The sequence below is a fragment of the Cherax quadricarinatus genome, chromosome 68 (genome assembly GCF_038502225.1).
Source record: "Cherax quadricarinatus isolate ZL_2023a chromosome 68, ASM3850222v1, whole genome shotgun sequence".
In the NCBI taxonomy this organism is placed as follows: Eukaryota; Metazoa; Arthropoda; class Malacostraca; order Decapoda; family Parastacidae; genus Cherax; species Cherax quadricarinatus.
The window spans coordinates 22,893,189-22,920,637 of record NC_091359.1 but is presented as its reverse complement, the minus strand read 5'-3'; the positions used below and the strand labels follow the sequence as shown (position 1 = coordinate 22,920,637).

General features: G+C 40.4%; 1 long non-coding RNA gene across 1 annotated transcript in view; it reads left to right on the top strand.

Annotated features, from left to right (window-relative positions):
- Positions 1–988: 988 nt before the first annotated feature.
- Positions 989–27,449, top strand: part of LOC138854744 (uncharacterized) — a 73,004-nt gene continuing 46,543 nt past the window's right edge. The window contains exon 1 of the long non-coding RNA XR_011393921.1: positions 989–1,094. This is a non-coding gene — a long non-coding RNA (uncharacterized lncRNA). The remainder of the gene's footprint in view (positions 1,095–27,449) is intronic.

Sequence of the window (27,449 nt, the reverse complement as noted above, 5' to 3'; positions counted from 1 at the left end):
AAACCAGAGTGAACATTGACCCCAAACCAGGGTTGTGCACTGACTACCACAAACCAGAGTGAACCCCCCAGGGTTGTGCACTGACTACCACAAACCAGAGTGAACCCCCCAGGGTTGTGCACTGACTACCACAAACCAGAGTGGACCCCCCAGGGTTGTGCACTGACTACCACAAACCAGAGTGAACCCCCAGGGTTGTGCACTGACTACCACAAACCAGAGTGAACCCCCAGGGTTGTGCACTGACTACCGCAAACCAGAGTGAACCCCCAGGGTTGTGCACTGACTACCACAAACCAGAGTGAACCCCCAGGGTTGTGCACTGACTACCACAAACCAGAGTGAACCCCCAGGGTTGTGCACTGACTACCACAAACCAGAGTGAACCCCCAGGGTTGTGCACTGACTACCACAAACCAGAGTGAACCCCCCAGGGTTGTGCACTGACTACCACAAGGTAAACTTGTAACTAAGGCTCTTTTCTTCCCTAAAGATAAATAATGTAACTGAAGCAGTGGAGATGCAAAACTTGTAAGTAAACTACACCTTTTGAGATTTGTGTGGGACGTGAAGTATCTATTGAACTCGGTTTACTGGAGCTTTGATGTTGACCAGTCCCAATTTAACACTGCCTTTATTTCAAAGGATACCAGTGATACTGGTGGTATTTTCATGTTGCTTAAAGATCGTCAACAAAATTATGCCATAGAGGAAATTCTTACTTTGGTGATGGGGCACAGCACTTTTACGTATGTCTCAGGATCACCACATCGTGTCGCTGTGTATGGTGACCACAGACACTGTATTTCCTTCATCTAATGATGAGCCACAACTAAAGGCTTACCAGGTTGGCTTTGTACCTTCAATGTCTGAATTTGATTTTTCGTAATATGAAGGGGTCGGTGAATGTGGTTGCTAATGCATTATCCCGTGTGTAACTAATGCACATTCGGTAGTATGTAGATCACTTATCTGCCCTTGTCTTGCAGTGGTGAGCAGTGGGCGAGTAAATGACATCCGTCTGACGATCTAGAGAGGAGAAGATAGCTGAGCTGGTGGTGGCAGTATCAGATTTGCCTATTTTACATGCCTAGGTAAGGTATGTTGTCTTTTTTTTAGGTAATAGTTGGTATGTCTCACCTGTGTGTTTTATGTTGGTGTCCTGTGGGCTGCTGGGCCAAATGTTTTAAGGGTTACTAGTTAAGGAGAAACTTGGTCTCACGTGGATTTTCCTGCTGGCGGTTATGCCTAGTCTTGAGTTATGAAAAGAAATCCTTGGTTTTGGGTGTATTTTTTTCCTGCAGAACCAACTAATATTTTTTTTTTTTGGGGGGGGGGAGGGATCATCAAAAGAGGGGTGATTCCAGGGTTCTTAAGTGAAACAGTTTAGGCGAAGACCTTGCAGGCCCACATTCTGAAGATCATCGGTAATGATTCCAGTATTTTCAGTACGGCCGTAGTCCTACCAATTAAATTTTTTGAGCCTATCCACCCTTTCGTTTTTAGCGATACTTTCCTGTCGATGCTCTCCTGCCATTACAGCAGCGTTGTATGACCCTAGTGGCTTTAGCGATTCTTTTTGATTATAATAATCTTGTCATTTCCTCAGAGATGTGTTGTAGAAGTAGCCAGTTTTATTTACTAAAGACTGCTGGAATATTAATGTGATATGCTTTAGTGTGTAAAAATTAATGTGTGCAGCTGTTAGTTCTTCTGCACTTTTGTTGGAGAACATCTATTAAGGTTGTTATATAAAGACTCTTTTGCGCCTTTGTGAATTTTCTTTAGAACTTTTGCTGGAAAGGATCCATTGTAAATGGGCATTTGTGGTACGGGGAAGTAATACTGACCTTAGTGGTGATAATTACTCACTTCTGGCCCTTTTTTGCACTTATGTACACCAGGGTAAACTTGTATGTGAATGGTATACAATATCATACTGAGGCCGTAAAAACTTGTTTCTCGCTGTATGGGTTGAGGCACCGTGAATTTGGTGAAGAGTTGAAAGCCTATATTTGAATTTTCTGCTAGTATGAGATATGATGCTTGCAAATAATTCTGCTCGTGTTCACGAATTGTGAGCAGATTTGTAAATATATAGTATGATGTTCACAGATATATTTTTTATTAATTTTAGAAAAGAATATATTAGGTAGACTGATCATACTGCAGTCTTTTATAAATTGCTCTGCGATCGACTGGTGGATCGTGATCGATGTTTTTGGTCACTCTTGGGTTAGACTGAGACTGATTGGTAGTTCATTGCAAGCATCTTGGCACTCTTGGGTTAGACTGAGACTGATTGGTAGTTCATTGCAAGCATCTTGGCACTCTTGGGTTAGACTGAGACTGATTGGTAGTTCATTGCAAGCATCTTGGCACTCTTGGGTTAGACTGAGACTGATTGGTAGTTCATTGCAAGCATCTTGGCACTCTTGGGTTAGACTGAGACTGATTGGTAGTTCATTGCAAGCATCTTGGCACTCTTGGGTTAGACTGAGACTGATTGGTAGTTCATTGCAAGCATCTTGGCACTCTTGGGTTAGACTGAGACTGATTGGTAGTTCATTGCAAGCATCTTGGCACTCTTGGGTTAGACTGAGACTGCTAGTTTATTGCAGGCTTCTTGACAACCAATTACAAAAAATAATTATATCCTAACTAATTAAACTCCTTTACAGCTAACACCATGAATATAAAATCATTCCTTGCTTCAGAGTTCCATGTCTACCTAATCGAATCTAGGCTAAATACTAAGCTCATTTACTCAGAATTTCCCACAGTCTTATTCAACTAAAAATACGTTGGTCCTCCCTTAAGAATTTTAATATCAAAGTTGTATTTAAGAATCTTGATACACTAAAAATTTTGGTAAAAAATTCCCCCCCAAAAAATGCTGACGAGTGTGTCTAAAATATTCCCAGTAAAAAAAAGTGAAGCTTTAATACTATGAAACTGTGAAAAGTCTTGAACTAAGATTACAACAACATAAATATAGTATAAGAAGTGGGCAAGAATTTAGTGCTCTCTTTACTCATGTGAGAGAGTTTAACTCTCCGGGGCGCTGTATGACCCTTGTAGGGTTAACATTTCTTTTTTTGATTATAATTAACCATCCGGGAAAATTGTATCAAGCAGGTCCATGGTTGACAGAAATATAACTGAATTAAAGTTTTACAAAACTTAGTTTTGACATTAATATATATAACAAATTGGATTAATTTATAATTAATAAAATTTGAGAAGAATTTAAGATATATTTGACAAGTTAAAATCCGAAAGGTTGGGTAGAAGATAAACTGTGTTTGAGAGGACCTTGACCACCTACCTACATCATCATAAAGGGTCAGGTGTTGTAAGTTGACCGCGAGGTGTAGTCTTGTCCTTATATGCCTTCTGCTAATCTTTTATTTTTACAGTTCCTCGATAACGTGAGAAATCACAATAGCTTTTGGAATTTCACTATTTTTCTCACAGAGGTTTTTCAGCATATTGTTATATCACCTGTATACTGTGATCATATATATATATATATATATATATATATATATATATATATATATATATATATATATATATATATATGTCGTGCCGAATATGTAAAACTGGTCAATTAGCAAGAACTCATTTAAAATTAAGTCCTTTTTAAAATTTTCTCTTGTACGTTTAAATATATATTTTTTTCATTAATGTTAATGTAAAAAATTATAGTTTTGCACTAAAAGAATCTTAGAAAACTTACCTAACCTTATTATAACAAGCGCAATTTATTTTAGTCTAACCCAACTAAATATATTTTAGATCTGTTTACAATAATTTAATACTAAACAAATACAGTGAAATATATTTTTTTCGTTAGATTCAGAATGATTTTGGAGAAATTATTGCATACACAAATTTTCGCTTGTCCTATATGGCAAGATGAACGTTGCTATTTAAGCAAAGATCGCAAGTTCTGCCTATTCGGCACGACATATATATATATATATATATATATATATATATATATATATATATATATATATATATATATATATATATATATATATATATATATACATACATACAAGGAATTCGCAAGAGCAGGCGAAATATACACAAACACTGACCTCTGGCCGAAGGAGACTCGAACCTACGAACCTTAGAACAAGGTACGCAGTGCTATACCATTCTCACTACACTGGACAATACCTTGGCGCTCAGCTTGCGCTAGACGTTTGATCCAAGGTAGCCAGGTTTCAGGGAGAAGGCTTGCAGCTTTTCATCTCATCCCCTGCATGCATCAGCCTTACTAGAGATTTGAACAATGGAAGGAATTCGCAAGAGCAGGCACTGCGTACCTTGCGTAAGGCACTGCGTACCTTGTTCCAAGGTTCGTAGGTTCGAGTCTCCTTCGGCCAGAGATCAGTGTTTATATATATATATATATATATATATATATATATATATATATATATATATATATATATATATATATATATATATATATATATATTATTTTTTTATTATCACACCGGCCGATTCCCACCAAGGCAGGGTGGCCCGAAAAAGAAAAACTTTCACCATCATTCACTCCATCACTGTCTTGCCAGAAGGGTGCTTTACACTACAGTTTTTAAACTGCAACATTAACACCCCTCCTTCAGAGTGCAGGCACTGTACTTCCCATCTCCAGGACTCAAGTCCGGCCTGCCGGTTTCCCTGAATCCCTTCATAAATGTTACTTTGCTCACACTCCAACAGCACGTCAAGTATTAAAAACCATTTGTCTCCATTCATTCCTATCAAACACGCTCACGCATGCCTGCTGGAAGTCCAAGCCCCTCGCACACAAAACCTCCTTTACCCCCTCCCTCCAACCCTTCCTAGGCCGACCCCTACCCCGCCTTCCTTCCACTACAGACTGATACACTCTTGAAGTCATTCTGTTTCGCTCCATTCTCTCTACATGTCCGAACCACCTCAACAACCCTTCCTCAGCCCTCTGGACAACAGTTTTGGTAATCCCGCACCTCCTCCTAACTTCCAAACTACGAATTCTCTGCATTATATTCACACCACACATTGCCCTCAGACATGACATCTCCACTGCCTCCAGCCTTCTCCTCGCTGCAACATTCATCACCCACGCTTCACACCCATATAAGAGCGTTGGTAAAACTATACTCTCATACATTCCCCTCTTTGCCTCCAAGGACAAAGTTCTTTGTCTCCACAGACTCCTAAGTGCACCACTCACTCTTTTTCCCTCATCAATTCTATGATTCACCTCATCTTTCATAGACCCATCCGCTGACACGTCCACTCCCAAATATCTGAATACGTTCACCTCCTCCATACTCTCTCCCTCCAATCTGATATTCAATCTTTCATCACCTAATCTTTTTGTTATCCTCATAACCTTACTCTTTCCTGTATTCACCTTTAATTTTCTTCTTTTGCACACCCTACCAAATTCATCCACCAATCTCTGCAACTTCTCTTCAGAATCTCCCAAGAGCACAGTGTCATCAGCAAAGAGCAGCTGTGACAACTCCCACTTTGTGTGTGATTCTTTATCTTTTAACTCCACGCCTCTTGCCAAGACCCTCGCATTTACTTCTCTTACAACCCCATCTATAAATATATTAAACAACCACGGTGACATTACACATCCTTGTCTAAGGCCTACTTTTACTGGGAAAAAATTTCCCTCTTTCCTACATACTCTAACTTGAGCCTCACTATCCTCGTAAAAACTCTTCACTGCTTTCAGTAACCTACCTCCTACACCATACACTTGCAACATCTGCCACATTGCCCCCCTATCCACCCTGTCATACGCCTTTTCCAAATCCATAAATGCCACAAAGACCTCTTTAGCCTTATCTAAATATATATATATATATATATATATATATATATATATATATATATATATATATATATATATATATATATTATATATATATATGTCTATGTTGTGCCGACTAGGTAAAGTTGGTCAATTAGCAAGAACTCGTTTAAAAGTCCTTTCTAAAATTTTCTCTTATACCTTTAAAGATATATTTTTATCATTAATGTTAACGTATAAATTAATAATTTTGTACTAAAAGAACCATAAAATACTTACCTAACCTTATTAAAACAAGCGCAATTTAATTTAGCCTAATTCACCTAAATATATTTTAGATAACTTTACAATAATTTAGAAAACACAGTGAAATATATATTTTTCATTAGGTTCAGGATGATTTTTCGCAAGTTTTCGCTTGCCTTATTCGACAAGAAGAGCGTTGTTATTTAAGCCAAAATTGCAAGTTTTACCTATTCGGCACGACATATATATGAGAGGGGCCAATATATCTGAAATTCGAAGGGAGGCACTAGTCAATGAAATTGCAAATATCGAACTTAAGCTGAAGGAATCTAACAGGAGACAAGAATCGCAGGAAGAACTAAAAGCCACTAAGGAAATTAAAAAAAAAAATGCTGGTCTTATGCCAAATGTAAGGAAATAACATCCAGTATTGGGCTCCTGCTAAGGCGAAATGGAACCTACGCTGATGACAGCAAAGAAATGAGTGAGATACTGAAGCCCCAATGCGACTCAGTTTTCAGCGAACCATTACAATCCAATCGACAATCCAGATGAATTCTTTATGAACGAGACCCAAAATCTCTGATATTATCCTAACACCACAAGACTTTGAAAAGGCAATAAATGACATGCCCATGCACTCTGCCCCAGGCCCAGACTCCTGGAACTGTGTGTTTATCAAGAACTGCAAGAAGCCCCTATCGCGTGCCTTCAGCATTCTATGGAATGGGAGCATGGACACAGGGATCATCCCATACACACAAAAATCAACAGACATAGCCCCACTCCACAAAGGTGGTAGTAAAGGAATTGCAGAGAACTACGGACCGATAGCACTAACATCCCATATCATAAAAATCTGTGAAAGGGTTCTAAGAAGCAAGATCGCCAATCTCCTAGATACCTATCAATTAAACCCAGGGCAACATGAGTTTAGAGCAGGTCGCTCCTGCCTGTCCCAGCTACTGGATTACTATGACAAGGTCCTGGACGCTGTAGAGGATAAACAAAATGCAGATGAAGTATACACAGACTTTACAAAAGCTTTCGACAAGCGTGACCATTTTGTAATAGCTCACAAAATGTGTGATAAAGGAATAGCAGGAAAAGTTGATACATAGATCTATAACTTCCTGACAAAAAAAAAAAACACACGAAGAGTAAAGTCTGAGGCAGCTACGGTGAAAAGCTCTGTTCCACAAGGCACAGTATTCGCTCCCATTCTATTCCTCATCCACATATCTGACAGAGATGTAAGCCTTAGTTCCGTATCTTCCTTTGCGGATGACACCCAGATCACCATGACAGTGACCTCCATCGTAGACACTGCGAGACTCCAAGCGGACATCAACCAAATCTTCAAATGGGTCACTCAAAATAATATGAAGTTCAGTGAAGAAAAATTTCAACTACTCAGATATGAAAGACTTGAGAAAATTAAAACTGTATCAGGGAATACAACAAATTCTAGCCATACAATAGAGCGAAAAAGTAATGTAAAGGACCTGGGAGTGATAATGTAAGAGGATCTCGCCTTCAAAGACCACAACAACATATCTACCGCATCTGCTAGGAATATGGTGGGATGGATAATGAGAACCTTCAGAATTAGGGACGCAAAGCCCATGATTCTCTTCAAATCAGTTGCTCTCTCTAGGCTGGAATACTGCTGTATACTAACGGCCCCCTCCAAGGCAGGCGAAGTTGCTGACCTGGAGAGTGTACAAAGAACTTTCACGGCATACATAAGTCCGATAAGGCACCTAAATTACTGGGAACTGTTGAAGTCCTTTGATTTGTATTCCCTGAAACGCAGGAGAGAGAGATACAGGATAATATACACTTGGAAAATCCTAGAGGGATTAGTACCAAACTTACACATGAAAATCACTCCATATGAAAGCAAAATACTCGACAGGAGATACAATATTCCCCAAATGAAAAGCAGGGGCGCCACAAGTACACTGAGAGACAACATAATAAGTGTCAGGGGCCCAAGACTGTTCAACTGCCTCCCAGCATACATAAGGGTTATTACCAATAGACCCTTGACTGTCTTCAAGAAGGCACTGGACAGGTACTTAAAGTCAGTACCTGACCAACCGGGCTGTGGTTCGTACGTCAGTTTGTGTGCGGCAAGCAGTAACAGCCTGGTTGATCACACCCTGATCCACCTTAAGGCCTGGTCTCAGACCGAGACGTGGGGGCGTTGACCCCCGAAACCCTCTCCAGGTAACTCCAGGTAACTTAATAAGCCCAACTCCGTTAAAAATCAAACTGTTCAAAAAAATTCTTTTACAGAATGATAGATTTGTTTTTCATTGACAATGATATAAAGATTTTTATTTTTGGACGAAAACTTAGAAACCTAACCTAACCTCCGTTAAATTAACAATTTTTTTAGATAAATTCTTTTATATATATATATATATATATATATATATATATATATATATATATATATATATATATATATATATATATATATATATATATATATATATATGTCGTGCCGAATAGGCAGAACTTGTGATCTTGGCTTAAATAGCAACGCTCATCTTGTTAGGTAAGACACATATGCAACAGTTAGGTATCTTTATTATGAAACGTTTCGCCTACACAGTAGGCTTCTTCAGTCAAGTACAGAAAAGTTGATAGAAGCAGAAGATACTTGAAGACGATGTAATCAGTCCATCACCCTTAAAGTTTTGAGGTGGTCAGTCCCTCAGTCTGGAGAAGAGCATTGTTCCATAGTATGAAACAATATGGAGATGAAGTGACAGGATGGAGCTTTTATAGCGCCAAGAGGTGAGACGTAGGCCACTAGGAGAGGTAAGAACTCAGATGTTCAGAGGTCAGGTCCCTCTCAAATCCAGCCGCTCTCACTAGTGGAAGTTGTCTGTACTTGACTGAAGAAGCCTACTGTGTAGGCGAAACGTTTCATAATAAAGATACCTAACTGTTGCATATGTGTCTTACCTAACAACCTGTCGGTATTTTATACCATTTTAATGTTCAACGCTCATCTTGCCGTATTGGACAAGCGAAAATTTGTGTATGCAATAATTTCGCCAAAAGCGTTCTGAACTTAACGAAAAAAATATATTTCACTGTGTTTGTGTACTATTAAATTATTCTAAACTTATCTAAAATATATTTAGGTGGATTAGGTTAAATTAAATTGCGCTTGTTATAATAAGATTAGGTAAGTTTTCTAATGTTCTTTGTTTACAAAATTATTAATTTTTACATTAATATCAATGAAAAAAATATATCTTTAAACGTATAAGAGAAAATTTTAGAAATGACTTAATTATAAATGAGTTCTTTCTAATTGACCAGTTTTACCTATTCGGCACGACATTATATATATATATATATATATATATATATATATATATATATATATCTATATATATATATATATATATATATATATATATATATATATATATAAATCTGCTAATTCGGCAAAGTGAACCCATACGAACTCGGCCATTAGGCTTAAACGGCACAACATTTTGTTGCTTCTACTTAGATTTAGGTCAGACTACAGTACTAGTACAACAAACAGGGACTAGAATGAAATTATCCTAGAGTCATCCACACCATCGTGTGTCCTTGGGTAGCGAGTACAATATCCAGTTCCGCTGGATGCGCTACTCTTAAGGATCGTATGGTCCAGTGAATTAGGGCGTCATGTGTTTTCGGCCACCATGAGGCAGGCCAAAGCAGCATGGGTTCGAGTCCTTGGCTAGTGCAGTGTTGTTATAGATGCATGTACATGTATACTCACTAGTCTGAGTTTTCTTCTGTTTTTTGTTTTTTTTAAGATTTCAAGTTATTATTTATTTTCCTTTCATCTCCATGGGGAAATGGAAAAGATTCTTTCTTCATAAATGAATGTCATGAAAGACAATTCAATTCAATTCAATTCAATTCAAAGTTTATTCTCTATAAGGATTACAATGCTGAGTTTACAGAAATTTGGTTATTGTTTGGTTTACATGTAGTAAAATTGTGATTACAGAGTGTACCACTAGAACGCTTAGCATGGCAACTAAAATCCCAGGAGCAAAGCAACACTAACCCAATCTGTATATGTTTATAAATGCATGACGAAAAACTTCATAATTTGAAATGTTTGACTGTACATGGATGTCAATGTTATGAATGAAAAGTAACTGGATGTCCTAGCTGTAAGCGAAACAAAGCTGAAGGGAAGAGGGGAGTTTCAGTGAGGAGAAACAAATTGGATTAGGTCATCTGTATCTGAGAGAGTTAGAGCTAAGGAAGTAGCAGCAATAATGCTGAAGGATCAGTTATGAAGAAAAAGTGGGAATATAAAAGAACAAATTCAAGGATTATGTGGATTAAAATAAGGAAAGGTGGGTTATAATAAGTGTTTATGCACCTGGAGAAGAGAGGAGTCTAGAGTAGAGATTTTGGGAGGTGTTAAGTGAGTGTTTAGGGAATTTTGAACTAAGTGAGAGAGTAACTGTGGTAGGGGTTCTAAACGCCAAAGTGGGAGAAATGACTGTAGAGGGTGTGCAGGGGTAAATGATAATGGGGGGGGGCTTGGACTGAACTTTGTATAGAAAGAGGTTTGGTAATAGGTAATATATCTCCTCAAGGGGGACTTCTTGCCTCAACGAAGAGCCTGAGGAATTGGACTCTTCAGTCTTCTTCCTCTGGCCGAACCTAATTTTCCCTCAGTCCCCCCTTTCCCCATTCTCCCCATTCATCCTACTCTTCCCATTTCTCCCCATTTCATTTGCTGCTTTCAGCCTTTGGGCAATCTAGTCCTAGGTTGGGGGAAACCCATTCTGTTCATGTCTTTGGTAGTAGTGTAGTTTGCCATGGAATCTGAATCATCTGGAGATGTCCCGATCCCTCTCTGGTCTACCAGGGAGAGGCTTGGGGTGTCTTTTGGGTGACGGGTGTATCTCTGGAGGCTGCCTGTCGAATTACAGGAGGTGGTGACCAAAGAAAGTATGCCTCGGGCAGGTATCCGACTATACTCTCTTTTGTCCGCCAAGGTGGCTCGGTAGATGTGAGGTTGCTACCTTGGATTTCTGGTTTACTGGCATGAAGGGTAGGGTATGGCACGGGCTCCAGGCCACATCTGTACTGCTAGCTGTGCTGAGGCCTTCTTGGGTGCAGAGGGGAATATACAGCCCTTTCATTCCTCCTAGAAGCTACCCCCCCACATTCCCTCCCCTTTTTCTTTTTTTCCTTTATTTTTTCTTTTTCCCTAAAAAGAAAAAGAAAAAAGAGAACCATGGAGCCCTAAATTCATGAAACTGCTCCTCCTTGGCTTCTTTCTGCTTCAGCACCCTCTTATGATCCTGTCTCTGGACCATACTTCAAACTTTTCTATTGCTCCTGTATCTTCTGCAGGTGAAATTTTGTCACACATTCCTGATACCAAGGCTCAGCCTAACTCCTTTGACACATCCAACCTATGCACGTCTTTGATCATGCTTCTGGCTTCTCCCCATACGGCGTGACAGTTTTCAGATCTCCCACCCACCTCAAGACGGACCATTTCCGGTCCCGCACCTAAATGAGCAATACCTTTTTCTGATGACACTGCTCTGAATGCCTCTCACTCTACCCAGAAAATACCACTCGCTACCTTTACACACAACACATCAAAGTACACAGTGGACTAAGTTTTTCATTTTGCAACCGACATCTCCCACTGACTATCTTTCTGGTCATAGTAACAGCAAGGCCATATTGGTCAAAATATTACGTTTCATGCTCTCAAGAGCGTTGCACGCATAGACACTATCCCTGTAACAATTCGAAAACATTTCTCTCAATTCTTGTAGCGGCACCGTCGTTCTGCCTCATACCATTGTTCAGTGTGATTTCCAAACATGTGGTAACGACATTCTGGAGCAACTTGAGTTCTAAGACCTTCCAGTTCTCAAAGTGGACACTTATGTATCACCTGCCTAGGAAAGGAGACGCTTCCCCTGCACTGTAGCTCACTTAGCTATCGATTGCTGTGAGCTTCTGTCCTCGGTTTATATTGCGGAACACCGTTTACGAGTCCGGAGAGTTGATCCGTACGCCACAACAGTGTCGAAATTCCTGGCGTTTTGTCTATCCAGTAAAGTATTGTAGGTCCATGGCAGAATGCCAAGTCTGTGGTGCTGCCAACCATACCAACATATCTCGTAGTCTACCTCCCTCTTGCCTGAATTGTAATGAGGTTCACCCATCTCATTCTCGTCGTTGCCAAGTTTACTTGAATGAACGAGAAATCCATTGTCTCAAAAAAGACAGAAGGCTTTACTTAAACCACAGCAGTCTCTCATCTACGCCTCCAAAGGAGACTTCTCAATATTTTTGTTGCCGACTTACTAAGAGGCCTCCAACCTCTGCGGTCCCAACTCCCACAGTCTCCACTGTGGTCACACCTTCTACAGTCACCTCTGTATCTAACTCTTTTGCAGTCCTGGATTCCGAGGTCCCTACCTTGCCGCTGCATACTGCATCTTCCCTTCGCCCCTCTACTTCTCCAAAGTCTAAAACATTCCCAAAGTGCAAATCTCCTTTACCTTCTCCTTCACTTATCCTTCCTGGATATTTTTCCTTTCCAGTCTCTGTACATAGTTCTTTACTTCTTATTAGCTCTGTTACGAGTGTAGAGGCTCATCCTCCCCCTCGTACAGTCCCCTCCCAAGTTTCTTCCTCTCTTGTCCTTTCCCAGGTTTCTTCCTCTTTATTACAACCCAGGAGTCCCAAAGGCCTGTTATCTTGGGTGTAAAGGGAGCAAAATAAACACAGCAGAAAAACTTTTGACTTGTATTATCCTTCACCAATTTAGAACAGAAGTATGTACACTATATACACTATGTACAATAATAGGTATTAGTGCACTCCACGGTAAGCAAGGCAGAATAGAAGCTACTAGAGAGCAGACCGTGCTTCAGCCAGCTCTAGAATGGGAATGACAAGAGCAAACAGGTGAGTGGTACCCACAACACCTCTGCGATTGCCAAGACCATCTTCTCATTGGCTGGAACCTGGGTACTGATTGAACGACGGGGCCCCATCATCAACCCTAGTACCCGGTTCGCTGGTTGGGGGAGATAGCCTTTCAATGAGGGTGTGTACATGCGCCGAATAAAGGTTACGTACTCTTTGCATGCCGCTCTCTCCTGTCCCCTCCCAAGTTTCTTCCCAAGGTAACTCTATCCTCTCGTCCCTCCCCCCCTTCTTTGGTAATTTCTATCTTCGTCCTGGTCTTTATTCGCCCTCGCCCTTCTGTCTCCGATGTCGTTCTACATACAACTTCCCTGGCCTCTGAAACACTTGAAGCAATCTCCAAATATATTGAGGAGACAAAACCATTGATGGACACTGATCTACCTCCCGTCGCTGCTCTTCACTCTTCTATTCTGTGAAGGTTTACTCAGCCCTGTCAGATCCTCAGAAAGTATTTGTGGAACGAATTCATTCTGACGAGGACATTCGAGCACTCCAGGAAGATTTGAATAGACTGATGCAGTGGTCGGAGAAGTGGCAGATGCAGTTTAATATAGACAAATGCAAAGTTCTAAATGTTGGACAGGACAATAACCATGCCACATATAAACTAAATAATGTAGATCTTAATATTACGGATTGCGAAAAAGATTTAGGAGTTCTGGTTAGCAGTAATCTGAAACCAAGACAACAGTGCATAAGTGTTCGCAATAAAGCTAATAGAATCCTTGGCTTCATATCAAGAAGCATAAATAATAGGAGTCCTCAGGTTGTTCTTCAACTCTATACATCCTTGGTTAGGCCTCATTTAGATTATGCTGCACAGTTTTGGTCACCGTATTACAGGATGGATATAAATTCTCTGGAAAATGTTCAAAGGAGGATGACAAAGTTGATCCCATGTATCAGAAACCTTCCCTATGAGGATAGACTAAGGGCCCTGAATCTGCACTCTCTGGAAAGACGTAGAATTAGGGGGATATGATTGAGGTGTATAAATGGAAGACAGGAATAAATAAAGGGGATGTAAATAGTGTGCTGAAAATATCTAGCCTAGACAGGACTCGCAGCAATGGCTTTAAGTTGGAAAAATTCAGATTCAGGAAGGATATAGGAAAGTACTGGTTTGGTAATAGAGTTGTGGATGAGTGGAACAAACTCCCGAGTACAGTTATAGAGGCCACAACGTTGTGTAGCTTTAAAAATAGGTTGGATAAATACATGAGTGGATGTGGGTGGGTGTGAGTTGGACCTGATAGCTTGTGCTACCAGGTCGGTTGCCGTGTTCCTCCCTTAAGTCAATGTGACCTGACCTGACTTGGTTGGGTGCATTGGCTTAAGCCGGTAGGAGACTTGGACCTGCCTCGCATGGGCCAGTAGGCCTTCTGCAGTGTTCCTTCGTTCTTATGTTCTTATGTTCTTAACATAGCAAGATAAATAATTTTATTATAATGAACATGCTGGAGGTACCCGGAGAGGGTTTCGGGGTCAACGCCCCCGCGGCCCGGTCTGAGACCAGGCCTCATGGTGGATCAGGGTCTGATCAACCAGGCTGTTACTGCTGGCCGCACGCAAGCTGACGTACGAACCACAGCCCGGTTGGTCAGGTGCTGGCTTTAGGTGCCTGTCCAGTGCCTTCTTGAAGACAGCCAGGTGTCTATTGGTAATCCCCCTTATGTATACTGGGAGGAAATTGAACAGTCTTGGGCCCCTGACACTTACTGTGTTGTCTCTCAGTGTACTCGTGGCGCCCCTGCTTTTCATCTGGGGAATGTTGCATCTCCTGCCGAGTCTTTTGCTTGCATAAGGAGTGATTTTCGTGTGCAAGTTTGGTACCAATCCCTTCAGGGCCTTCCAAGTGTATATTATCATGTAAACAATTAAACATGAAATTAATCCTACGTTAAGAAAAATGAAATATATAATCATTGATCCAAAGCTAATATGTACACAATGAATGGTCTAACAGTGTCGTGCCAATGTATGGGCACGTAGCTTTGAATGGTTCTGGAACACCAAGCCTTTGGTGATGATGGGGAGGGGTCACATCTGGTCGTGACTAGACAAATGATGGGGTCCCCAACACGCTTATATATTCTGTCGAGAAGAGGTGGACTGATCCTCTGATCTCCACAGTGTTGAAGCAGTTAAGTAGCCCGTCAAGACACCAGAAATGCTGGTGTTATGTCTGGGAGAATGGTGTGTAGCTGACTGGGTGGTCGGTTACGTGTGGAAGGGGGGGGGGGTCAGTGTAGGTAGAGAAGTGTAGCGACGTCTCTCGGATCTTGGCAAGATCTCTCCTGTTCTTGTCTTATCTTGCATGCGTCGGATGACCCTAGCTGACAAGGCTACAATGAGGAAAACAAAATAGAATTACACACCGTCATCTTGTCCGTATCTCTCAGGGGCTCTATCTATGCCACTCATCTCCTTCCTCCAAGTCGGCCAAAGAGTTAGAGCCCTAAGATTTTTCTTCTAGCAGAGAAGAGTCTTAAAATGTGCCTTTTGCACTTCTCGAACTGGAGTCAATACTTTTCGTTTGCCGATCATCGGCAGTTGGGTTTGACGGCATTCATACACGTGTGCTCCAGCATTTACATCCCTCAGCCCTTGCTGTCCTTTTAGGTCTATTGAATCTTATTTGGTCACAAGAAGCTCTTCCCGAGCTCTGGATATCTGCCATTGTTCTACCAGTGTGAGGGAAAAGTTCAACAGATAGGAGTAGCGAGCGAGTATATGGTAACGATAGTTTGATTGCTGGCTGCTTGTTAAGGTAGGGTAAGTCTAGCTCCCCCCTTTTCTCCCCACCCCGAAAGGTGACGTGTGGGGCTCCGGCTAAACAGTAATCACTCGACTCACAGCTCCCAGCACAACTCTTGGAATGACAGATCGGGTCACCTGCCAACCAACGAGAAGTGTTGAAGGAGACGGACTGATGTCCCGAGACGTCACTTTATAATCTACCTACCTGATTAACTGTACAGGACACTACACCTCATCTTTGTAGTGGTAAAGAACCTGCGTTCCTGTCATCTGGACTGACTATTCAAGGCTATAGACTCTGTGAAGAACTAGTCGTTGGGTTGTCACTCAACACCTGTGACCCCACCCTCACATCATCAACAACGGCTATAATTTCTACAAGACGGTGTCAACCTCCACCAGACACCCCAATATAACTGTACATATTAGTGTTGAATTCAAATGTCATTTTTTCATTTCATTTTTCATTTTTCTTTCAAGTAGGATACACCTTCATGTTTCAATGTTTTATCTTTGCATTAATAAATAATAAAGTGTTTATCTTTGTGAATTATTTCTTTTTCTATTCATAAATTTTCCTGAGGAGGAGCCAGCCATGGTAATACTGTCTTAAGTTGTTACAATGCTGGCTCCTCCTCAGGAAAATTAAAGAATAAAAAAAGAAATAATTCACAAAGATAAACACTTTATTATTTAGTAATGCAAAGATAAAACATTGAAAAATGAAGGTGTATCCTACTTGAAAGAAAATGAAAAATGTAGGTCGGGACATGATGCCTCCCACTATCGTCCCATTGCTCTAACCAGCATAGTTTGCAAGGTGATGGAACTTCCGGTAAATAGACTTTTGTTATGGTATTTATAGACACAATAGTCTCTCCACTAGTTAGTATGGCTTTCGTAAGGGCCACTCTACTATTGATCTCTTAATCCACTTAGATACGTATGTTCATAATACGTTTGCTATTAACCACTCAGTTATCACCATCCTTTTCGATCTCGATAAAGCTGACACTACTTGGAGATATAACATCTTGGTCCAAGCTCACTCCTTAGACCTCCGAGGCAATCTGCCATTTTTCCTTAAGAACTTCTTATCCGAGAGACATTTCCGTGTTTGGGTAAATAATTTACTTTGCTCTGACTTTGTCCAAACTGAAGGTATTACCCAAGGATGTGTCCTTAGCATCACACTTTTTCTCCTATTTATAAATGATCTGGCATCTGTCCTTCCATCTGATATTTGGTTATCACTCTACGTTGATGACTTCGCTATAGCTTGCGCAGGCGCTGACTGTCATCTCATTGCAATTTCTCTCCAGAATGGTGTCAACCGAGTTTCCAACTGGGCCACTACTCATGGGTTTAAATTTTCTAGTACTAAAATTCACCAAATTACTTTCACCAGACGTTCTATTGTCCCTGATACCCCATTATACCTGTATGGCTCACATATCCCGGCCTTCTGTTTGACCGTTGGTTATCCTGGAAATCTCACATTACCTCTTTAAAGGCAACTTGTCATAGCCGGTTGAACCCCCTTAAAACCCTCGTTCGACTGTATTCAGCCCTGATTTTATCGAAACTAGATTATGGTGGCCTCTCCTGCAACTCTTTCTAAACTTGATTCCATCCATCACCAGGAATTAACGTTTATACCTCGGTGCTTTTCGCTCCTCACCTGTTGAGAGCCTCTATGCAGAGGTGAATATTCCATCCTTGAACGATCACCGTGATGCTCATTGCCTCTGCTATTTTGTCTGCTCTTATGGCCTTCACAATCCTTCCATATACCGGACAGTAACGGGCACTGGTAGGGGCCCATTTGTTAGTCGCCCGTGCTTATTCTGTCTCTTTTCTCTTGTCTGCATTCGCTCTTGTCTTTTCTTCAGTTGCCCTCTTTGTATGTTCATGTAGCATCTAACTCTTCCCTTCCCCTTGGGAGGATCAAATAGTTCGTGTCTGGTCTTCCCCGCTGCCATATACGAAAGCCCAAATACATACAATCACTTCTCGCTCCCTTGTTCTTAATCATTTCCGGTCTCATTCATCAGTGTACACTGATGGTTCTAAATCCTCTGACAGGATCGAATTTGCAGCAGTTTCCGGACAGTGTGCGAGAGCATTTATTAGAGTCTGCTAGCAGTTTTTACAGGTGAATTGTATGCAATTCTCTTAGCAGTTATCCGTATTGCATACCTCGACGTTCGTAGTAATCTCAGACTCCGTTAGTGCTTTGTAAGCTATAAGTAAGTAAGTAAGTTTATTCAGGTATACACAAATACAGTTACATAGAATTATCATACATAGCAGCATATGTGTAGAGAACCTGGGATAACCCAAAAAAGTCAGACACAGTGACTTATTTCCATTTCGATTCACCTCATCCCATGGTTCTTCGTATACAGCTTTGTTTTTGCCATATTTCTAGCAAAAAACAAAGATATTGTTTTCTGTTGGGTCCCTGATCATGTTCATGTTCAGAGCAATGAATAAGCAGACTCTGCTGTGCAGTCAGCAGTACATGACCTCCCAGTTTCATATAGAGGTATTCCATTCACAGACTACTTTGCTGTAATCTCTAACCAACATCGCAAGTGTAGGCAACAACGTTGGTCTGATATGTCTCATAACAAGTTATATCCTATCAAACTGGCCATCTTCTTGTCATCGATGCCGAGGTTGGGAGACTATTATGCTCTCCATCTTCACATCGGGCACACTTGTCTCACTCATGGGTATCTCATTGTGAGGTGCCTTGTTCTACTCTGTGAGAATTGCCAGGTTCCAATTTCAGTCTGTCAACGAGCATTCAGAATTTACCTCCGATGTCATCACCACTCTAATGCCCATCCTTTATCTTCCCTCCTTGCTGACGGACCCATCCTTGACTCGGACTTCCTCGTTGACTTTTTGACAGCAACTGATTTACTGTGCAACCTTTTCTGATACTTCCTTTAACACTCTTCACACCATCTTTATATTTCTTCCTCTCTTCTCTCCACCAACCATAGCTGTTCCTTGATCCAGCAAAAACTCCTCCCCTGCAGTGCTGTATGGTCCTAGTAGGTTTAGCTCTTTGTGTTGATTATAAGTAATATTTTAAGAGAGGATAAGTTTACATTTACAATGTAGGGCATAATGATAATAGTTTCTTGATCTATATATTGGTGGATAAAAGGTTGATGGGTAGACTACGGGATGTGCATGTGTATAGAGGGTGTGGCATGCAAAGAGAATGTTACAATTTATTCGGCATATGTCACTCCCATATAGGCTGCCTCCCAACCAGTGAACTGGGTGCTAAGGGTTTAACGATCGATAGGGTACCCATCATTAAATCAGCACCTTGGTTCATTAACTAATCACAGGCAACCCCACCAAAGCTGAAGCAACGTGGTTCACTTGCAGGAAGCATTGACAGACTTGCCTATATGCTGGTTGAGTACAGTGCACTCTCTCTGGTTTCTGCTTTGCCATCTGTCACAGTGGTGTACAATTTTTATTTTATTTGTACATATTGTATATAGTGTACATATCTGTATATAGTGGGTGAAGGCAAAATGTACATTATAGTCTACTGCTGAGTTTGTTTGTTCCAATTCCCTTTACAGCCAGGTCTCACAGGCCATTCATTACCTGTGTAATATGGGAGCTCTGTTTTGGAGCCGGAGCTGGAGCTGAAGCTAGAGTTGGTCTTGGTCAGATTGCATTGCAATCGCCCTTTGTACTGCCTGTCAGTTTTGCTACTGTGTGCATTCTGCAAGTCGTACTGTGCTATTGCTGCTTGTTGCATGCATTACAAATAACATTTCATGTTGGGTTATGCCACCAACACGGGTGAGGCAGTTGGTGTCTGAGTATACTCTACTAAATCTGCCCAAACTATCTTCACAGCGTTGCTGGCGAATTGCTCGTTCCATTGGCATAGATTACCAATGAACTCGCACTGCTGTGCAGTTTCGTGACATTAATCATACTAAATTAAGGGTTGAAGCAACTATGGCACACCAAACTGAGGTATCTCCCGCTACAGGAGCTATTAATCGCCGATTTCTGCTTAGGTTCCTTCGTAATGTGGGAGGGCCAACACCAGAGCAATCAGACCAGCAGTCTCGTGAAGCAGGTAGTGCACCAGGTTTGTCTCAGGGCAAGTCAGCTTCGTTGGTGCTTGAGTTAGCTAAACTGAATCTCGAAAGAACCAGAGAGTATCGTGCATTTGCTAAAGACGAGTTTAATAGAGAGAAAGAGAGGAGGCAGTTTAAGCAGATTGTGGGTGACTGCTTTAGCCTGCAAAAAGCAGTGCTGTTAGTGCCTTGTTTTGTTGAGTCTGAGCCTGATCAGTTTTTCGAGGCATTTGAAAACCAGGGTTGAGTATTAAGGTGGCCTGGGGAGCATTGGGCAGCACTGGTGCATACATCATGGTATGGCAGAGTGCAAGAGTTCACAGCTGTCTCGCTCTAGGATAGATTTTGACTTTGAGTCTCAAGAAAAGTTGAGCCCTATCAAATGAGTTGGATGGTTGAGAGGAAAGGCAGTTTTGTTATCGTTCACTGCCATGGTGGCATGCTGCCCATGGAGGTGGAGGCCTAGTCCTGGCTATTAGAGCCCTTTTGAGGTAGGGTTGTGGCATGCAAAGAGTATGTTACAATTTATTCAGCGTATGTCACACTCCCATAGAGGCTGTTTCCTAACGAGCGAACCGGGTACAAAGGGTTTAACTATTGATAGGGTACCCATCGTTGGTTCATTGACTAATCACAGGCAAGCCCGCCAAAGCTGAAGCAACGTGGTTCACTTGCAGGAAGCATTGGTAGACTTGCCTACCTGCTGGTTGAGTGCAGTGCACTCTCTCTGGCTTCTGCATTGCCATCTGTCACCGTGGTGTACACTTATTATTATTCTATCTGTACATAGTGTACATATCTGCATATAGTGGGTGAAGGCAAAATATACATTGCAGTATACTGCTGAGTAAACTTGTTTGCTCTAATTCCCATTACGACCAGGTCTCACAGATCATTCATTACCTGTGTTTGGAATAGAGGGACAACAGATATATAAGACCATTTTTAATGGTAGCTACAGTGAGAGTAAAAGGTAGATGGGGAAAAGGAGAGTGGCAGAAGCAAGAGAGGTGAAATTTTATATACTAAATGAGGAGGCAGTTAGGGTAAGATATAAACAACTATTAGTAGAAAGATGGGCTAGTAAGAGTATAGGTAATGAGATTGAAGAGGTATGGAGTAAATTAAGAATGCAGTGTTAGAATGTGCAGGAGTTGGATTTAGGATGGTGGATGCAGGAGGAAAGAGGAGCGATTGGTGGAATGATGAGATAAAGAGAGTCGCAAGAGAGAAATAGCAGAAAAGAGTTTTTTACAAAGCAAAAGTGATGAAAGGAGGGTAGAGTACATGGATAGTAAAATAGAGGTTAAGAGAGTGATGAAGGAATATAAAAGGCGAGCAAATGAGAGTGGGTGAAGTGCTGTCAACAAATTTAGCTGAGAATACGAAAAAGTTTTCGAATGAAATTTATAAGTTGAGAAAGCCTAGTGAACGAATGGATTTGACAGTTAAAAAAACAGAAGAAGACAGAGGGAATATTTTGAGGAACTGTTAAATATCGATGGAGAAGGAAGCTGTGATTTCATGCATTAGCCAAGGAGGTATAATATCTTTTAGCAGTGAGGAAGAGCCAGATGTGAGTGCGGGGGAGATGTGTGAGGCTGTGAGTGAAATGAAAGGGAGTAAAGTAGCTGGGACTGATGTGATCGACACAGAAATGTTGAGAGCAGGTGCTGATAAAGTATTGGAGTGGTTGGTGCTTTTATTCTATAAATGTATGAATGAGGGTAAGGTACCTAGGAACTGGCAGAGAGCATGCATAGTTCCTTTGTAAAAACGCAAAGGGAACAAAGGACATTGTAATAATTATAGGAGAATAAGTAAGGTGTGTGGTTGAGTTATTATTGAAAGAATTAAGAGTACGGCGAACAGCTGGATCGCAAATGAAAAGGGAGGCTTCAGAATGGGCAGGGGATGTGTAGACCAAGTGCTTACATTGAAGCTTTTATGTGAACAGAAGAAAGTTTTTGTTGTATTTATGGATTTGGACAAGGCATATGATAGGGTGAATAGGGGAGCAACGTGGCAGATATTGCAAGTGTATGGACTAGGGGGTAGTTTACTGTGACAGTAGTTAAGAGTTTTTATGAGGAGAGTGAGGCTCAGGTTAGGATATGTAGGAAAGAGGGAGATTATTTCCCAGTAAAAGTAGGCCTTAGAAAAAAATGCGTGATGTCACCATGGCTGTTCAATATATTTATAGATGGGGTTGTAGGAGAAGTGAATGTCGGTGTTGGCAAGATGTGTAGGACTGGAAATTAAAGGATATAACACAGAGTGGGAGTTGTCACAGTTGATTTTTGCTGATGACACTGAAAAGAAGTTGCAAAAGTTGGTGGACGAATTTGGAAGGGTATGTAAAAGAAGGAAATTAAAAGTGAACATACGAAAGAGCAAAGTGATGAGGGTAACGAAAAAAATAGGTAATAAAAGATAGAATATCAGATTGCAGAGAGAGAGAGTATGGAAGAAGTGATTATATTCAGATATTTGTGAGTGGACTTATCAACAGATGGGTCTATGAAAGACGACATGAACGATAGAACTGATGAGGAAAAAAGGCAACTGATAGACTGAGGAGTTTGTGGAGACAAAGAACGTTGTCCATGGAGGAAAAAGGGGACTGTATGAGAGAATAGTGATACCAATGCTCTTATATGGGTGTGGAGGCAATGGAGATGTCTGAAGGCAATGTGTGGTGCGAATATTATACGGATAATTTTCAGCTTGGAGAGGAGGATGAGTTGTGGGGTTTCTAAAAGTATTATCCAAAGGACTGAGGAGGGGTTGTTGAGGTGTTTTGACATTTAGAAAGAACGGAACAACATAAAATGACTTGGAAGGCATATAAATCTGTAGTGGAAGGAAGGCGGGGAAGGGTTCGCCGGACGAAAGGTTGGAGGATGGGGGAAAGGAGGCTTTGTGTGCGAGGGGCTTGGACATTCAGTACAGCGTGTGATCATGCAGGTTACCGAACGTTATGGAGCATCTGTAGGTACGTGGATTAAGATGTCAGATAGTTATCTGCACTAGGAGAGAGTTGGCAGGCCTGGTTAGAATTCTGGCGTTTGCGACACACACACACACACACACACACACACACACACACACACACACACACACACACACACACACACACACACACACACACACACACACACACACATAAAAAAAATTATATATATTTTATGTCGTGCCGAATAGGTAAAATTGGTCTGTTAGCAAAAACTTATTTAAAATTAAGTCCTTTCTAAAATTTCTCTTATACCTTTAAAGATATATTTTTTCATTTATGTTAATGTAAAAATTATTAATTTTATACCAAAAGAACCTTAGAAAATTAACCAAACCATATTATAAGAAGTGCAATTTAATTTAGCCTGATCCAACTAAATATATTTTAGCTAAGGATCGTATGGTCCGGTGAAAAAGGGCGTCATGTGTTTTCACCCACCATGAGGCAGGCCAAAGCAGCATGAGTTCGAGTCCTTGGCTGGTGCAGTGTTGGAATTGACATATATATATATATATATATATATATATATATATATATATATATATATATATATATATATATATCGTGCCGAATAGGTAGAACTTGCGATCTTGGCTTAAATAGCAACGCTCATCTTGCCATATAGGACAAGCGAAAATTTGTGTATGCAATAATTTCGCCAAAATCATTCTGAACCTAACGAAAAAAATTTATATCACTGTGTTTAGTATTAAATTAGTGAAAACAAATCTAAAATATATATAGTTGGGTTAGGCTAAAATAAATTGTTCTTGTTATCATAAGGTTAGGTAAGTTTTCTAAGATTCTTTTGGAGCAAAATTAAAAAAATTTACATTAACATTAATGAAAAAATATATCTGTAAACGTATTAGAGAAAATTTTAGAAAGGACTTAATTTTAAACGAGTTCATGCTAATTGACCAGTTTTACATATTCGGCACGACATATATATATATATATATATATATATATATATATATATATATATATATATATATATATATATATATAATTATTTCGTGTCGGGGTGGGGCTGTACGTGCGCTCGTGCAAAAAGCCAAGAGCTGCTAGAAACTAAATCCTGATGCCTTTTCTTACTGTAACTATCATTAGCAGTTCTGTCATTCACTGAATTAGGTAGGAATTCAAAGAATTAGGTTGAAACGCTTGCCACAACTTTATTTTTCCAAGTGTTTTTGTGCACAAGTGAGGTAGAATGTTGGCAGCCTGAGACACCAGGTTGTCACACAGAATGTTGGCAGCCTGAGACACCAGGTTGTCACACACTGAGAAATGAAGCGCATTTGAAGAATAATCTCAATTAAATTTTCATTGTCTTTAGGCTATAATTTGACTTTAAGATAAACCCTACTTATTAATATCTAATCAACGATCTTATAGATATATACGCACAAATCTATATGTAATTACGGTATATATATATATTATATATATATATATATATATATATATATATATATATATATATATATATATATATATATATATATATAAACACATCGGCCGTTTCCCACCAAGATAGGGTGGCCCGACAAAGAAAAACTGTCACCATCATTCACTCCATCACTGTTTTGCTAGAGGCGCGCTATAAAACTGCAACATTAACACCCCTCCTTCAGAGTGCAGGCACTGTACATCCCATCTCCAGGTCTCAAGTCCGGCCTGCCGGTATCCTTATTCCCTTCATAAATATTACCCTGCTCACACTTCAACAGCACGTCATGTCCTAAAAACCATTTGTCTTGTGCATGCTTTCTGGAAGTCTAAGCCCCTTCCACACAAATCCTCCTTTGCCCCCTCCCTCCAGTCTTTCCTAGGCCGACCTCTACCCTGCCTTCCCTACAGTGCAGATTTATACACTCTCGAAATCATTCTATTTTGTTTCTTCCTCGCTACATGTTTGAACCACCTTAGCAGCCACTACTCAGCCCTCTGGATAATAGTTTTGGTCATCTCACACCTTTTAATTTCCAAACTACGAATTCTCTGCATTATATTCACACCACACATTGCTCTCAGACACGATATTTCCATGCCTCCAGCCTTCTCCCTGTTGCAACATTCACCACCAATGCTTCACACCTATATAAGAGCGTTGGTATAACTATACTCTCATACATTCCCCTCTTTTCTTCCATGGACAACGTTCTTTGTCTCCATAGACTCCTCAGTGCACCACTCACCTTTTTCTCCACGTCATTTCTATGATTCACCTCGTCTTTCATCTGCTGACACGTCCACTCCTAAATATCTGAATACATTCACCTCCATTATACTCTCTCCCTCTAACCTGATATCTAATCTTTCTTTGCCTATTTTTTTGTTATCCTCATCACCTTACTCTTTTCTATATTCACTTTCAATTTTCTTCTTTTTCATACCCTTCCAAGCTCATCCACCAACCTCTGCAACTTCTCTTCAGAATCTCCCAAAAGCACAGTGTCATCAGCAAGGAGCAACTGTGACAACTCCCACTTGTGTTAGATTCTTTATCTTTTAACTCCACGCCTCTTGCCAAGACCCTCGCATTCACTTCTCTTACAACCCCATCTATAAATATATTGAACAACCACGGTGACATCGCACATCCTTGTTTTAGGCCTACTTTTACTGAGAAATAATCTCCCTCTCTCCTACATACTCTAACCTGAGCCTCACTATCCTCGTAAAAACTTTTCACTGCTTACAATAACCTACCACCTATTCCATACAGTTGCAACATCTGCCACATTGCTCCACTATCCACACTGTCATACGCCTTTTCCAAATTCATAAATGCACAAAAATCTCTTTACCCTTATCTATATACTGTTCACCTATATGTCTCACTGTAAACATTTGATCTACACACCCCGTACCTTCCCTAAAGCTTCCTTGTTCATCTGCTATCCTGCTCTCCATCTTAATCTTAATTCTTTCAGTAATAAGTCTACCATACACTTTACCAGGTATACTCAACAGACTTATTCCCCTATAATTTTTGCACTCTCTTTTGTCCCCTGTCTTTATACAAAAGAACTATGCATGCTCTCTGCCAATCCATAGGCACCTTACCCTCTTCCATACATTTATTAAGTAAAAGCACCAACCACTCCAAAACTATATCGCTCTTCTGCTTTTAACATTTCTATCTTTATTCCATCAATCCCAGCAGCTTTACCCCCTTTCATTCTCCCCACTCCCTTACGAACTTTCCCCACACTCACAGCTGGCTCCTTCTCACTCCTATAAGATGTTATTCCTCCTTGCCCTATACACGAAATCACAACTTCCCTATCTTCCTCACCATTTAACAATTCTTCAAAATATTTTTCCCCATCTTCCTGATACCTCTTCCTCTCTGTTTAATAACTCTCTTCTCCTATTTTTAACAAAGTCATTTGTTCCTTAGGATTTCTCAACTTATTAATCTCATTACAAAACTTTTTCTTATTTTCAACAAAATTTGTTGATAACATCTCACCCACTGTCTCATTTGCTCTCTTTTTACATTGCTTCACCACTCTCTTAACCTGTCTTTTCCTTTCCATATATTCCTCCCTCCTTGCATCACTTCTACTTTGTAACACCCTCTCATATGCTAGCTTTTTCTCTCTTACTACTCTCTGTACATCATTCCACCAATCGCTCTTCTTCCCTCCCACACCCACTCTTCTGTAACCACAAACTTTTGCTGAACACTCTAACACTATAATCTTAAACTTACCCCATACATCTTAAGCCCCATTGCCTATACTCTCACTAGCCCATCTATCCTCCAATAGTTGTTTATATCTTACCCTAACTGCCTCCTTTAGATTATAAACCTTCAACTCTCTCGTACATGCTGCTTTCATTTTCCTTGTATCCCATCTACCTTTTACTCTCACTGTAGCTACAACTAAAAAGTGATCTGATACATCTTTGGCCCCTCTATAAACATGTACATCTTGAAGTCTACCCAACAATCTTTTATCTGCCAATACGTAGTCCAACAAACTATTGTCATTACTTCCCGCATCATATCTTGTATGCTTATTTATCCTCTTTTTCTTAAAATATGTATTATCTATAACCAAGCCCCTTTCTATACAAAGTTCAAAGGGCTCCCATTATCATTTACACCGGGCACCCAAGACTTACCTACCACACCCTCTCTAAATGTTTCTCCTACTTTAACATTAAAGTCCCCTACCACAATTATTCTCTCACTTGGTTCAAAAGTTCCTACACACTCGCTTAACATCTCCCAAAATCTCTCTCTCCTCTACACTCCTCTTTTCTCCAGGTGCATACACACTTATTATGACCCACTTTTCGCATCCAACCCTTATTTTAATCCACCTTCTCCTTGAATTTATATATTTATATTCCCTCTTCTCCGTTAGTAACTGATCCTTCAACATTATTGCTACCCCTTCCTTAGCTCTAACTCTCTCAGATACTCCTGACTTAATCTCAT